This window comes from Petromyzon marinus, unplaced genomic scaffold (assembly GCF_048934315.1).
Source record: "Petromyzon marinus isolate PM22_M1 ecotype Great Lakes invasive population unplaced genomic scaffold, UKy_Petmar_22M1.pri1.0 PM_G_Scaffold_13, whole genome shotgun sequence".
In the NCBI taxonomy this organism is placed as follows: domain Eukaryota; kingdom Metazoa; phylum Chordata; class Hyperoartia; order Petromyzontiformes; family Petromyzontidae; genus Petromyzon; species Petromyzon marinus.
Genome location: NW_027422684.1, coordinates 4,486,468 through 4,500,435, shown reverse-complemented (window position 1 = coordinate 4,500,435; position 13,968 = coordinate 4,486,468).

Sequence of the window (13,968 nt, the reverse complement as noted above, 5' to 3'; positions counted from 1 at the left end):
TTAGGGCAGGGATATTAGGTCCAGGGATATTAGGGCCAGGGATATTAGGGCCAGGGATGTTAGGGCCAGGGTTATTAGCGCCAGGGATATTAAGGCCAGGGATATTAGGGCCAGGGTTATTAGGGCCAGGGATATTAGGGCCAGGGATATTAGGGCGAGGGATATTAGGGCCAGGGATATTAGGGCCAGGGATATTAGGGCCAAGGATATTAGGGCCAGGGATATTAGGGCCAGGGATTTTAGGGCAAGGGATATTAGGGCCCAGGGATATTAGGGCCAGGGATTTTAGAGCCAGGGATATTAGGGCCAGGGATATTAGGGCCACGGATATTAGGGCCAGGGATATTAGGGCCAGGGATATCAGGGCCAGGGATATTAGGGCCAGGGATATTAGGGCCAGGGATATTAGGGCCAGGAATATTATGGCCAGGGATATTAGGACCAGGGATATTAGGGCCAGGGATATTAGGGCCAGGGATATTAGAGCCAGGGATATTAGGGCCAGGGATATTAGGGCCAGGGATTTTAGGGCCAGGGATATTAGGGCCAGGGATATTAGGGCCAGGGATTTTAGGGCAAGGGATATTAGGGCCCAGGGATATTAGGGCCAGGGATATTAGAGCCAGAGATATTATTGCCAGGGATATTAGGGCCAGGGATATTAGGGCCAGGGATATTATGGCCAGGGATATTAGGGCCAGGGATATTAGGGCCAGGGATATCAGGGCCAGGGATATTAGGGCCAGGGATATTAGGGCCAGGGATATTAGGGCCAGGGATATTATGGCCAGGGATATTAGGGCCAGCGATATTAGGGCCAGGGATATTAGGGCCACGGATATTAGGGCCAGGGATATTAGAGCCAGGAATATTAGGGCCAGGGATATTAGGGCCAGGGATATTAGGGCCAGGGATATTAGGGCCAGGGATTTTAGGGCCAGGGATATTAGGGCCAGGGATATTAGGGCCAGGGATATTAGGGCCAGGGATATTAGGGCCAGGGATATTAGGGCCAGGGATATTAGGGCCAGGGATATTAGGGCCAGTGATATTATGGCCAAGGATTTTAGGGCCAGGGATATTAGGGCCAGGGATTTTAGGGCAAGGGATATTAGGGCCAGGGATATTAGGGCCAGGGATATTAGGGCCAGGGATATTAGGGCCAGGGATATTAGGGCCAGGGATATTAGGGCCAGGGATATTAGGGCCAGGGATATTAGGGCCAGGGATATCAGGGCCAGGGATATTAGGGCCAGGGATATCAGGGCCAGGGATATTAGGGCCAGAGATATTAGGGCCAGGGATATTAGGGCCAGGGATATTAGGGCCAGGGATATTAGGGCCAGGGATATTAGGGCCAGGGATATTAGGGCCAGGGATATTAGGGCTGGGGATATTAGGGCCAGGGATATTAGGGCTGGGGATATTAGGGCCAGGGATTTTAGGGCAAGGGATATTAGGGCCAGGGATATTAGGGCCAGGGATATTAGAGCCAGGGATATTAGGGCCAGGGATATTAGGGCCAGGGATATTAGGGCCAGGGATATTAGGGCAAGGTATATCAGGGCCAGGGATATCAGGGCCAGGGATATTAGGGCCAGGGATATTAGGGCCAGGGATATTAGGGCCAGGGATATTAGGGCCAAGGATATTAGGGCCAGGGATATTAGGGCCAGGGATATTAGGGCCAGTGAGATTAGGGCCAGCGTTATTAGGGCCAGGGATATTAGGGCCAGTGATATTATGGCCAGGGATATTAGGGCCAGGGATATTAGGGCCAGGGATATTAGGGCCAGGGATATTAGGGCCAGGGATATTAGGGCCAGGGATATTAGTGCCAGGGATATTAGGGCCAGGGATATTAAGGCCACGGATATTAGGGCCAGGGATATTAGGGCGAGGGATATTAGGGCCAGGGATATTAGGGCCAGGGATATTAGGGCCAGGGATATTAAGGCCAGGTATATAAGGGCCAGGGATATTAGGGCCAGGCATATTATGGCCAGGGATATTAGGGCCAGGGATATTAGGGCAAGGGATATTAGGGCGAGGGATATTAGGGCCAGGGATATTAGGGCCAGGGATATTAGGGCCAGGGATATTAGGGCCAGGGATATCAGGGCCAGGGATATTAGGGCCAGGGATATTAGGGCCAGGGATATTAGGGCCAGGGATATTAGGGCCAGGGATATTAAGGCCAGGGATATTAGGCCCAGGGATATTAGGGCCAGGGATATTAGGGCCAGCGATGTTAGGGCCAGGGATATTAGGGCCAGGGATATTAGGGCCAGGGATATTAGGGCCAGGATATTAGGGCAGGAATATTAGGTCCAGGGTTATTAGGGCCAGGGATATTAGGGCAAGGGATGTTAGGGCCAGGGTTATTAGCGCCAGGGATATTAGGGCCAGGGATATTAGGGCCAGGGTTATTAGGGCCAGGGATATTAGGGCCAGGGATATTAGGGCGAGGGATATTAGGGCCAGGGATATTAGGGCCAGGGATATTAGGGCCAGGGATATTAGGGCCAGGGATATTAGGGCCAGGGATATTAGGGCAAGGGATATTAGGGCCCAGGGATATTAGGGCCAGGGATATTAGAGCCAGAGATATTAGGGCCAGGGATATTAGGGCCAGGGATATTAGGGCCAGGGATATTAGGGCCAGGGATATTAGGGCCAGGGATATTAGGGCCAGGGATATTAGGGCCAGGGATATTAGGGCCAGGGATATTATGGCCAGGGATATTAGGGCCAGCGATATTAGGGCCAGTGATATTAGGGCCACGGATATTAGGGCCAGGGATATTAGAGCCAGGGATATTAGGGCCAGGGATATTAGGGCCAGGGATATTAGGGCCAGGGATATTAGGGCCAGGGATTTTAGGGCCAGGGATATTAGCGCCAGGGATATTAGGGCCAGGGATATTAGAGCCAGGGATATTAGGGCCAGGGATATTAGGGCCAGGGATATTAGGGCCAGGGATATTAGGGCCAGGGATATTAGGGCCAGGGATATCAGGGCCAGGGATATCAGGGCCAGGGATATTATGGCCAGGGATATTATGGAAGGGATATTAAGCCTGGGATATTAGGGCCAGGTATATTAGGGCCAGGGATTTTAGGGCCAGGGATATTAGGGGCAGGGATATTAGGGCCAGGGATATTAGGGCCAGGGATATTAGGGCCAGGGATATAAGGGCCAGGAATATTAGGGCCAGGCATATTATGCCCAGGGATATTAGGGCCAGGGATATTAGGGCCAGGGATATTAGGGCCAGGGATATTAAGGCCAGGGATATTAGGCCCAGGGATATTAGGGCCAGGGATATTAGGGCCAGCGATGTTAGGGCCAGGGATATTAGGGCAAGGGATATTAGGGCCAGGGATATTAGGGCCAGGGATATTAGGGCAGGGATATTAGGTCCAGGGATATTAGGGCCAGGGATATTAGGGCCAGGGATGTTAGGGCCAGGGTTATTAGCGCCAGGGATATTAAGGCCAGGGATATTAGGGCCAGGGTTATTAGGGCCAGGGATATTAGGGCCAGGGATATTAGGGCGAGGGATATTAGGGCCAGGGATATTAGGGCCAGGGATATTAGGGCCAGGGATATTAGGGCCAGGGATATTAGGGCCAGGGATTTTAGGGCAAGGGATATTAGGGCCCAGGGATATTAGGGCCAGGGATTTTAGAGCCAGGGATATTAGGGCCAGGGATATTAGGGCCACGGATATTAGGGCCAGGGATATTAGGGCCAGGGATATCAGGGCCAGGGATATTAGGGCCAGGGATATTAGGGCCAGGGATATTAGGGCCAGGAATATTATGGCCAGGGATATTAGGGCCAGGGATATTAGGGCCAGGGATATTAGGGCCAGGGATATTAGAGCCAGGGATATTAGGGCCAGGGATATTAGGGCCAGGGATTTTAGGGCCAGGGATATTAGGGCCAGGGATATTAGGGCCAGGGATTTTAGGGCAAGGGATATTAGGGCCCAGGGATATTAGGGCCAGGGATATTAGAGCCAGAGATATTATTGCCAGGGATATTAGGGCCAGGGATATTAGGGCCAGGGATATTATGGCCAGGGATATTAGGGCCAGGGATATTAGGGCCAGGGATATCAGGGCCAGGGATATTAGGGCCAGGGATATTAGGGCCAGGGATATTAGGGCCAGGGATATTATGGCCAGGGATATTAGGGCCAGCGATATTAGGGCCAGGGATATTAGGGCCACGGATATTAGGGCCAGGGATATTAGAGCCAGGAATATTAGGGCCAGGGATATTAGGGCCAGGGATATTAGGGCCAGGGATATTAGGGCCAGGGATTTTAGGGCCAGGGATATTAGGGCCAGGGATATTAGGGCCAGGGATATTAGGGTCAGGGATATTAGGGCCAGGGATATTAGGGCCAGGGATATTAGGGCCAGGGATATTAGGGCCAGTGATATTATGGCCAAGGATTTTAGGGCCAGGGATATTAGGGCCAGGGATTTTAGGGCAAGGGATATTAGGGCCAGGGATATTAGGGCCAGGGATATTAGGGCCAGGGATATTAGGGCCAGGGATATTAGGGCCAGGGATATTAGGGCCAGGGATATTAGGGCCAGGGATATTAGGGCCAGGGATATCAGGGCCAGGGATATTAGGGCCAGGGATATCAGGGCCAGGGATATTAGGGCCAGAGATATTAGGGCCAGGGATATTAGGGCCAGGGATATTAGGGCCAGGGATATTAGGGCCAGGGATATTAGGGCCAGGGATATTAGGGCCAGGGATATTAGGGCTGGGGATATTAGAGCCAGGGATATTAGGGCTGGGGATATTAGGGCCAGGGATTTTAGGGCAAGGGATATTAGGGCCAGGGATATTAGGGCCAGGGATATTAGAGCCAGGGATATTAGGGCCAGGGATATTAGGGCCAGGGATATTAGGGCCAGGGATATTAGGGCAAGGTATATCAGGGCCAGGGATATCAGGGCCAGGGATATTAGGGCCAGGGATATTAGGGCCAGGGATATTAGGGCCAGGGATATTAGGGCCAAGGATATTAGGGCCAGGGATATTAGGGCCAGTGATATTAGGGCCAGTGAGATTAGGGCCAGCGTTATTAGGGCCAGGGATATTAGGGCCAGTGATATTATGGCCAGGGATATTAGGGCCAGGGATATTAGGGCCAGGGATATTAGGGCCAGGGATATTAGGGCCAGGGATATTAGGGCCAGGGATATTAGGGCCAGGGATATTAGGGCCAGGGATATTAAGGCCACGGATATTAGGGCCAGGGATATTAGGGCGAGGGATATTAGGGCCAGGGATATTAGGGCCAGGAATATTAGGGCCAGGGATATTAAGGCCAGGTATATAAGGGCCAGGGATATTAGGGCCAGGCATATTATGGCCAGGGATATTAGGGCCAGGGATATTAGGGCAAGGGATATTAGGGCGAGGGATATTAGGGCCAGGGATATTAGGGCAAGGGATATTAGGGCCAGGAATATTAGGGCCAGGGATATTAGGGCCAGGGATATTAGGTCCAGGGATATTAGGGCCAGGGATATTAGGGCCAGGGATATTAGGGCCAGGGATATTAGGGCCAGTGATATTAGGGCCAGGGATATTAGGGCCAGGGATATTAGGGCCAGGGATATTAGGGCCAGCGATATTAGGGCCAGGGATATTAGGGCCAGGGATATTAGGGCCAGGGATATTAGAGCCAGGCATATTAGGGCCAGGGATATTAGGGCCAGGGATATTAGGGCCAGGGATATTAGAGCCAGGGATATTAGGGCCAGGGATATTAGGGCCAGGGATAATAGGGCCAGGGATATTAGGGCCAGGGATATTAGGGCCAGGGATATCAGGGCCAGGGATATCAGGGCCAGGGATATTATGGCCAGGGATATTATGGAAGGGATATTAAGCCTGGGATATTAGGGCCAGGTATATTAGGGCCAGGGATTTTAGGGCCAGGGATATTAGGGGCAGGGATATTAGGGCCAGGGATATTAGGGCCAGGGATATTAGGGCCAGGGATATAGGGGCCAGGAATATTAGGGCCAGGCATATTATGCCCAGGGATATTAGGGCCAGGGATATTAGGGCCAGGGATATTAGGGCCAGGGATATTAAGGCCAGGGATATTAGGCCCAGGGATATTAGGGCCAGGCATATTAGGGCCAGCGATGTTAGGGCCAGGGATATTAGGGCCAGGGATATTAGGGCCAGGGATATTAGGGCCAGGGATATTAGGGCCAGGGATATTAGGGCCAGGGATTTTAGGGCAAGGGATATTAGGGCCCAGGGATATTAGGGCCATGGATTTTAGAGCCAGGGATATTAGGGCCAGGGATATTAGGGCCAGGGATATCAGGGCCAGGGATATTAGGGCCAGGGATATTAGGGGCAGGGATATTAGGGCCAGGGATATTAGGGCCAGGGATATTAGGGCCAGGGATATAGGGGCCAGGAATATTAGGGCCAGGCATATTATGCCCAGGGATATTAGGGCCAGGGATATTAGGGCCAGGGATATTAGGGCCAGGGATATTAAGGCCAGGGATATTAGGCCCAGGGATATTAGGGCCAGGCATATTAGGGCCAGCGATGTTAGGGCCAGGGATATTAGGGCCAGGGATATTAGGGCCAGGGATATTAGGGCCAGGGATATTAGGGCCAGGGATATTAGGGCCAGGGATTTTAGGGCAAGGGATATTAGGGCCCAGGGATATTAGGGCCAGGGATTTTAGAGCCAGGGATATTAGGGCCAGGGATATTAGGGCCAGGGATATCAGGGCCAGGGATATTAGGGCCAGGGATATTAGGGCCAGGGATATTAGGGCCAGGGATATTAGGGCCAGGGATATTAAGGCCAGGGATATTAGGCCCAGGGATATTAGGGCCAGGGATATTAGGGCCAGCGATGTTAGGGCCAGGGATATTAGGGCCAGGGATATTAGGGCCAGGGATATTAGGGCCAGGATATTAGGGCAGGAATATTAGGTCCAGGGTTATTAGGGCCAGGGATATTAGGGCAAGGGATGTTAGGGCCAGGGTTATTAGCGCCAGGGATATTAGGGCCAGGGATATTAGGGCCAGGGTTATTAGGGCCAGGGATATTAGGGCCAGGGATATTAGGGCGAGGGATATTAGGGCCAGGGATATTAGGGCCAGGGATATTAGGGCCAGGGATATTAGGGCCAGGGATATTAGGGCCAGGGATATTAGGGCAAGGGATATTAGGGCCCAGGGATATTAGGGCCAGGGATATTAGAGCCAGAGATATTAGGGCCAGGGATATTAGGGCCAGGGATATTAGGGCCAGGGATATTAGGGCCAGGGATATTAGGGCCAGGGATATTAGGGCCAGGGATATTAGGGCCAGGGATATTAGGGCCAGGGATATTATGGCCAGGGATATTAGGGCCAGCGATATTAGGGCCAGTGATATTAGGGCCACGGATATTAGGGCCAGGGATATTAGAGCCAGGGATATTAGGGCCAGGGATATTAGGGCCAGGGATTTTAGGGCCAGGGATATTAGCGCCAGGGATATTAGGGCCAGGGATATTAGAGCCAGGGATATTAGGGCCAGGGATATTAGGGCCAGGGATATTAGGGCCAGGGATATTAGGGCCAGGGATATTAGGGCCAGGGATATCAGGGCCAGGGATATCAGGGCCAGGGATATTATGGCCAGGGATATTATGGAAGGGATATTAAGCCTGGGATATTAGGGCCAGGTATATTAGGGCCAGGGATTTTAGGGCCAGGGATATTAGGGCCAGGGATATTAGGGCCAGGGATATTAGGGCCAGGGATATTAGGGCCAGGGATTTTAGGGCCAGGGATATTAGCGCCAGGGATATTAGGGCCAGGGATATTAGAGCCAGGGATATTAGGGCCAGGGATATTAGGGCCAGGGATATTAGGGCCAGGGATATTAGGGCCAGGGATATTAGGGCCAGGGATATCAGGGCCAGGGATATCAGGGCCAGGGATATTATGGCCAGGGATATTATGGAAGGGATATTAAGCCTGGGATATTAGGGCCAGGTATATTAGGGCCAGGGATTTTAGGGCCAGGGATATTAGGGGCAGGGATATTAGGGCCAGGGATATTAGGGCCAGGGATATTAGGGCCAGGGATATAAGGGCCAGGAATATTAGGGCCAGGCATATTATGCCCAGGGATATTAGGGCCAGGGATATTAGGGCCAGGGATATTAGGGCCAGGGATATTAAGGCCAGGGATATTAGGCCCAGGGATATTAGGGCCAGGGATATTAGGGCCAGCGATGTTAGGGCCAGGGATATTAGGGCAAGGGATATTAGGGCCAGGGATATTAGGGCCAGGGATATTAGGGCAGGGATATTAGGTCCAGGGATATTAGGGCCAGGGATATTAGGGCCAGGGATGTTAGGGCCAGGGTTATTAGCGCCAGGGATATTAAGGCCAGGGATATTAGGGCCAAGGTTATTAGGGCCAGGGATATTAGGGCCAGGGATATTAGGGCGAGGGATATTAGGGCCAGGGATATTAGGGCCAGGGATATTAGGGCCAGGGATATTAGGGCCAGGGATATTAGGGCCAGGGATTTTAGGGCAAGGGATATTAGGGCCCAGGGATATTAGGGCCAGGGATTTTAGAGCCAGGGATATTAGGGCCAGGGATATTAGGGCCACGGATATTGGGGCCAGGGATATTAGGGCCAGGGATATCAGGGCCAGGGATATTAGGGCCAGGGATATTAGGGCCAGGGATATTAGGGCCAGGGATATTATGGCCAGGGATATTAGGGCCAGGGATATTAGGGCCAGGGATATTAGGGCCAGGGATATTAGAGCCAGGGATATTAGGGCCAGGGATATTAGGGCCAGGGATATTAGGGCCAGGGATATTAGGGCCAGGGATATTAGGGCCAGGGATTTTAGGGCAAGGGATATTAGGGCCCAGGGATATTAGGGCCAGGGATATTAGAGCCAGAGATATTATTGCCAGGGATATTAGGGCCAGGGATATTAGGGCCAGGGATATTAGGGCCAGGGATATTAGGGCCAGGGATATTAGGGCCAGGGATATCAGGGCCAGGGATATTAGGGCCAGGGATATTAGGGCCAGGGATATTAGGGCCAGGGATATTATGGCCAGGGATATTAGGGCCAGCGATATTAGGGCCAGGGATATTAGGGCCACGGATATTAGGGCCAGGGATATTAGAGCCAGGGATATTAGGGCCAGGGATATTAGGGCCAGGGATATTAGGGCCAGGGATATTAGGGCCAGGGATATTAGGGCCAGGGATATTAGGGCCAGGGATATCAGGGCCAGGGATATCAGGGCCAGGGATATTATGGCCAGGGATATTATGGAAGGGATATTAAGCCTGGGATATTAGGGCCAGGTATATTAGGGCCAGGGATTTTAGGGCCAGGGATATTAGGGGCAGGGATATTAGGGCCAGGGATATTAGGGCCAGGGATATTAGGGCCAGGGATATAAGGGCCAGGAATATTAGGGCCAGGCATATTATGCCCAGGGATATTAGGGCCAGGGATATTAGGGCCAGGGATATTAGGGCCAGGGATATTAAGGCCAGGGATATTAGGCCCAGGGATATTAGGGCCAGGGATATTAGGGCCAGCGATGTTAGGGCCAGGTATATTAGGGCCAGGGATATTAGGGCCAGGGATATTAGGGCCAGGGATATTAGGGCAGGGATATTAGGTCCAGGGATATTAGGGCGAGGGATATTAGGGCCAGGGATGTTAGGGCCAGGGTTATTAGCGCCAGGGATATTAAGGCCAGGGATATTAGGGCCAGGGTTATTAGGGCCAGGGATATTAGGGCCAGGGATATTAGGGCGAGGGATATTAGGGCCAGGGATATTAGGTCCAGGGATATTAGGGCCAGGGATATTAGGGCCAGGGATATTAGGGCCAGGGATATGAGGGCCAGGGATATCAGGGCCAGGGATATTAGGGCCAGGGATATTAGGGCCAGGGATTATAGGGCCAGGGATATTATGGCCAGGGATATTAGGGCCAGCGATATTAGGGCCAGGGATATTAGGGCCAGGGATATTAGGGCCAGGGATATTAGGGCCAGAGATATTAGGGCCAGGGATATTAGGGCCAGGGATATTAGGGCCAGGGTTATTAGGGCCAGGGTTATTAAGGCCAGGGATATTAGGGCCAGGGATATTAGGGCCAGGGATATTAGGGCCAGGGATATTAGGGCCAGGGATATTAGGGCCAGGGATTTTAGGGCCAGGGATATTAGGGCCAGGGATATTAGGGCCAGGGATATTAGAGCCAGGGATATTAGGGCCAGGGATATTAGGGCCAGGGATATTAGGGCCAGGGATATCAGGGCCAGGGATATCAGGGCCAGGGATATTATGGCCAGGGATATTATGGAAGGGATATTAAGCCTGGGATATTAGGGCCAGGTATATTAGGGCCAGGGATTTTAGGGCCAGGGATATTAGGGGCAGGGATATTAGGGCCAGGGATATTAGGGCCAGGGATATTAGGGCCAGGGATATAAGGGCCAGGAATATTAGGGCCAGGCATATTATGCCCAGGGATATTAGGGCCAGGGATATTAGGGCCAGGGATATTAGGGCCAGGGATATTAAGGCCAGGGATATTAGGCCCAGGGATATTAGGGCCAGGGATATTAGGGCCAGCGATGTTAGTGCCAGGTATATTAGGGCCAGGGATATTAGGGCCAGGGATATTAGGGCCAGGGATATTAGGGCAGGGATATTAGGTCCAGGGATATTAGGGCCAGGGATATTAGGGCTAGGGATGTTAGGGCCAGGGTTATTAGCGCCAGGGATATTAAGGCCAGGGATATTAGGGCCAGGGTTATTAGGGCCAGGGATATTAGGGCCAGGGATATTAGGGCGAGGGATATTAGGGCCAGCCATATTAGGGCCAGGGATATTAGGGCCAGGGATATTAGGGCCAGGGATATTAGGGCCAGGGATTTTAGGGCAAGGGATATTAGGGCCCAGGGATATTAGGGCCAGGGATTTTAGAGCCAGGGATATTAGGGCCAGGGATATTAGGGCCAGGGATATTAGGGCCAGGGATATTAGGGCCAGGGATATCAGGGCCAGGGATATTAGGGCCAGGGATATTAGGGCCAGGGATATTAGGGCCAGGGATATTACGGCCAGGGATATTAGGGCCAGGGATATCAGGGCCAGGGATATCAGGGCCAGGGATATTAGGTCCAGGGATATTAGGGCCAGGGATATTAGGGCCAGGGATATTAGAGCCAGGGATATTAGGGCCAGGGATATTAGGGCCAGGGATATTAGGGCCAGGGAGATTAGGGCCAGCGTTATTAGGGCCAGGGATATTAGGGCCAGGGATATTATGGCCAGGGATATTAGGGCCAGGGATATTAGGGCCAGGGATATTAGGGCCAGCGATATTAGGGCCAGGGATATTAGGGCCAGGGATATTAGGGCCAGGGATATTAGGGCCAGGGATATTAGGGCCACGGATATTAGGGCCAGGGATGTTAGGGCCAGGTATATTAGGGCCAGGGATATTAGGGCCAGGGATATTAGGGCCAGGGATATTAGGGCAGGGATATTAGGTCCAGGGATATTAGGGCCAGGGATATTAGGGCCAGGGATGTTAGGGCCAGGGTTATTAGCGCCAGGGATATTAGGGCCAGGGATATTAGGGCCAGGGTTATTAGGGCCAGGGATATTAGGGCCAGGGATATTAGGGCGAGGGATATTAGGGCCAGGGATATTAGGGCCAGGGATATTAGGGCCAGGAATATTAGGGCCAGGGATATTAGTGCCAGGGATATTAGGGCCAGGGATTTTAGGGCAAGGGATATTAGGGCCCAGGGATATTAGGGCCAGGGATTTTAGAGCCAGGGATATTAGGGCCAGGGATATTAGGGCCAGGGATATTAGGGCCAGGGATATTAGGGCCAGGGATATTAGGGCCAGGGATATCAGGGCCAGGGATATTAGGGCCAGGGATATTAGGGCCAGGGATATTAGGGCCAGGGATATTATGGCCAGGGATATTAGGGCCAGCGATATTAGGGCCAGGGATATTAGGGCCAGGGATATTAGGGCCAGGGATATTAGGGCCAGAGATATTAGGGCCAGGGATATTAGGGCCAGGGATATTAGGGCCAGGGTTATTAGGGCCAGGGTTATTAAGGCCAGGGATATTAGGGCCAGGGATATTAGGGCCAGGGATATTAGGGCCAGGGATATTAGGGCCAGGGATATTAGGGCCAGGGATTTTAGGGCCAGGGATATTAGGGCCAGGGATATTAGGGCCAGGGATATTAGAGCCAGGGATATTAGGGCCAGGGATATTAGGGCCAGGGATATTAGGGCCAGGGATATCAGGGCCAGGGATATCAGGGCCAGGGATATTATGGCCAGGGATATTATGGAAGGGATATTAAGCCTGGGATATTAGGGCCAGGTATATTAGGGCCAGGGATTTTAGGGCCAGGGATATTAGGGGCAGGGATATTAGGGCCAGGGATATTAGGGCCAGGGATATTAGGGCCAGGGATATAAGGGCCAGGAATATTAGGGCCAGGCATATTATGCCCAGGGATATTAGGGCCAGGGATATTAGGGCCAGGGATATTAGGGCCAGGGATATTAAGGCCAGGGATATTAGGCCCAGGGATATTAGGGCCAGGGATATTAGGGCCAGCGATGTTAGGGCCAGGTATATTAGGGCCAGGGATATTAGGGCCAGGGATATTAGGGCCAGGGATATTAGGGCAGGGATATTAGGTCCAGGGATATTAGGGCCAGGGATATTAGGGCTAGGGATGTTAGGGCCAGGGTTATTAGCGCCAGGGATATTAAGGCCAGGGATATTAGAGCCAGGGTTATTAGGGCCAGGGATATTAGGGCCAGGGATATTAGGGCGAGGGATATTAGGGCCAGCCATATTAGGGCCAGGGATATTAGGGCCAGGGATATTAGGGCCAGGGATATTAGGGCCAGGGATTTTAGGGCAAGGGATATTAGGGCCCAGGGATATTAGGGCCAGGGATTTTAGAGCCAGGGATATTAGGGCCAGGGATATTAGGGCCAGGGATATTAGGGCCAGGGATATTAGGGCCAGGGATATCAGGGCCAGGGATATTAGGGCCAGGGATATTAGGGCCAGGGATATTAGGGCCAGGGATATTACGGCCAGGGATATTAGGGCCAGGGATATCAGGGCCAGGGATATCAGGGCCAGGGATATTAGGTCCAGGGATATTAGGGCCAGGGATATTAGGGCCAGGGATATTAGAGCCAGGGATATTAGGGCCAGGGATATTAGGGCCAGGGATATTAGGGCCAGGGAGATTAGGGCCAGCGTTATTAGGGCCAGGGATATTAGGGCCAGGGATATTATGGCCAGGGATATTAGGGCCAGGGATATTAGGGCCAGGGATATTAGGGCCAGCGATATTAGGGCCAGGGATATTAGGGCCAGGGATATTAGGGCCAGGGATATTAGGGCCAGGGATATTAGGGCCACGGATATTAGGGCCAGGGATGTTAGGGCCAGGTATATTAGGGCCAGGGATATTAGGGCCAGGGATATTAGGGCCAGGGATATTAGGGCAGGGATATTAGGTCCAGGGATATTAGGGCCAGGGATATTAGGGCCAGGGATGTTAGGGCCAGGGTTATTAGCGCCAGGGATATTAGGGCCAGGGATATTAGGGCCAGGGTTATTAGTGCCAGGGATATTAGGGCCAGGGATTTTAGGGCAAGGGATATTAGGGCCCAGGGATATTAGGGCCAGGGATTTTAGAGCCAGGGATATTAGGGCCAGGGATATTAGGGCCAGGGATATTAGGGCCAGGGATATTAGGGCCAGGGATATTAGGGCCAGGGATATCAGGGCCAGGGATATTAGGGCCAGGGATATTAGGGCCAGGGATATTAGGGCCAGGGATA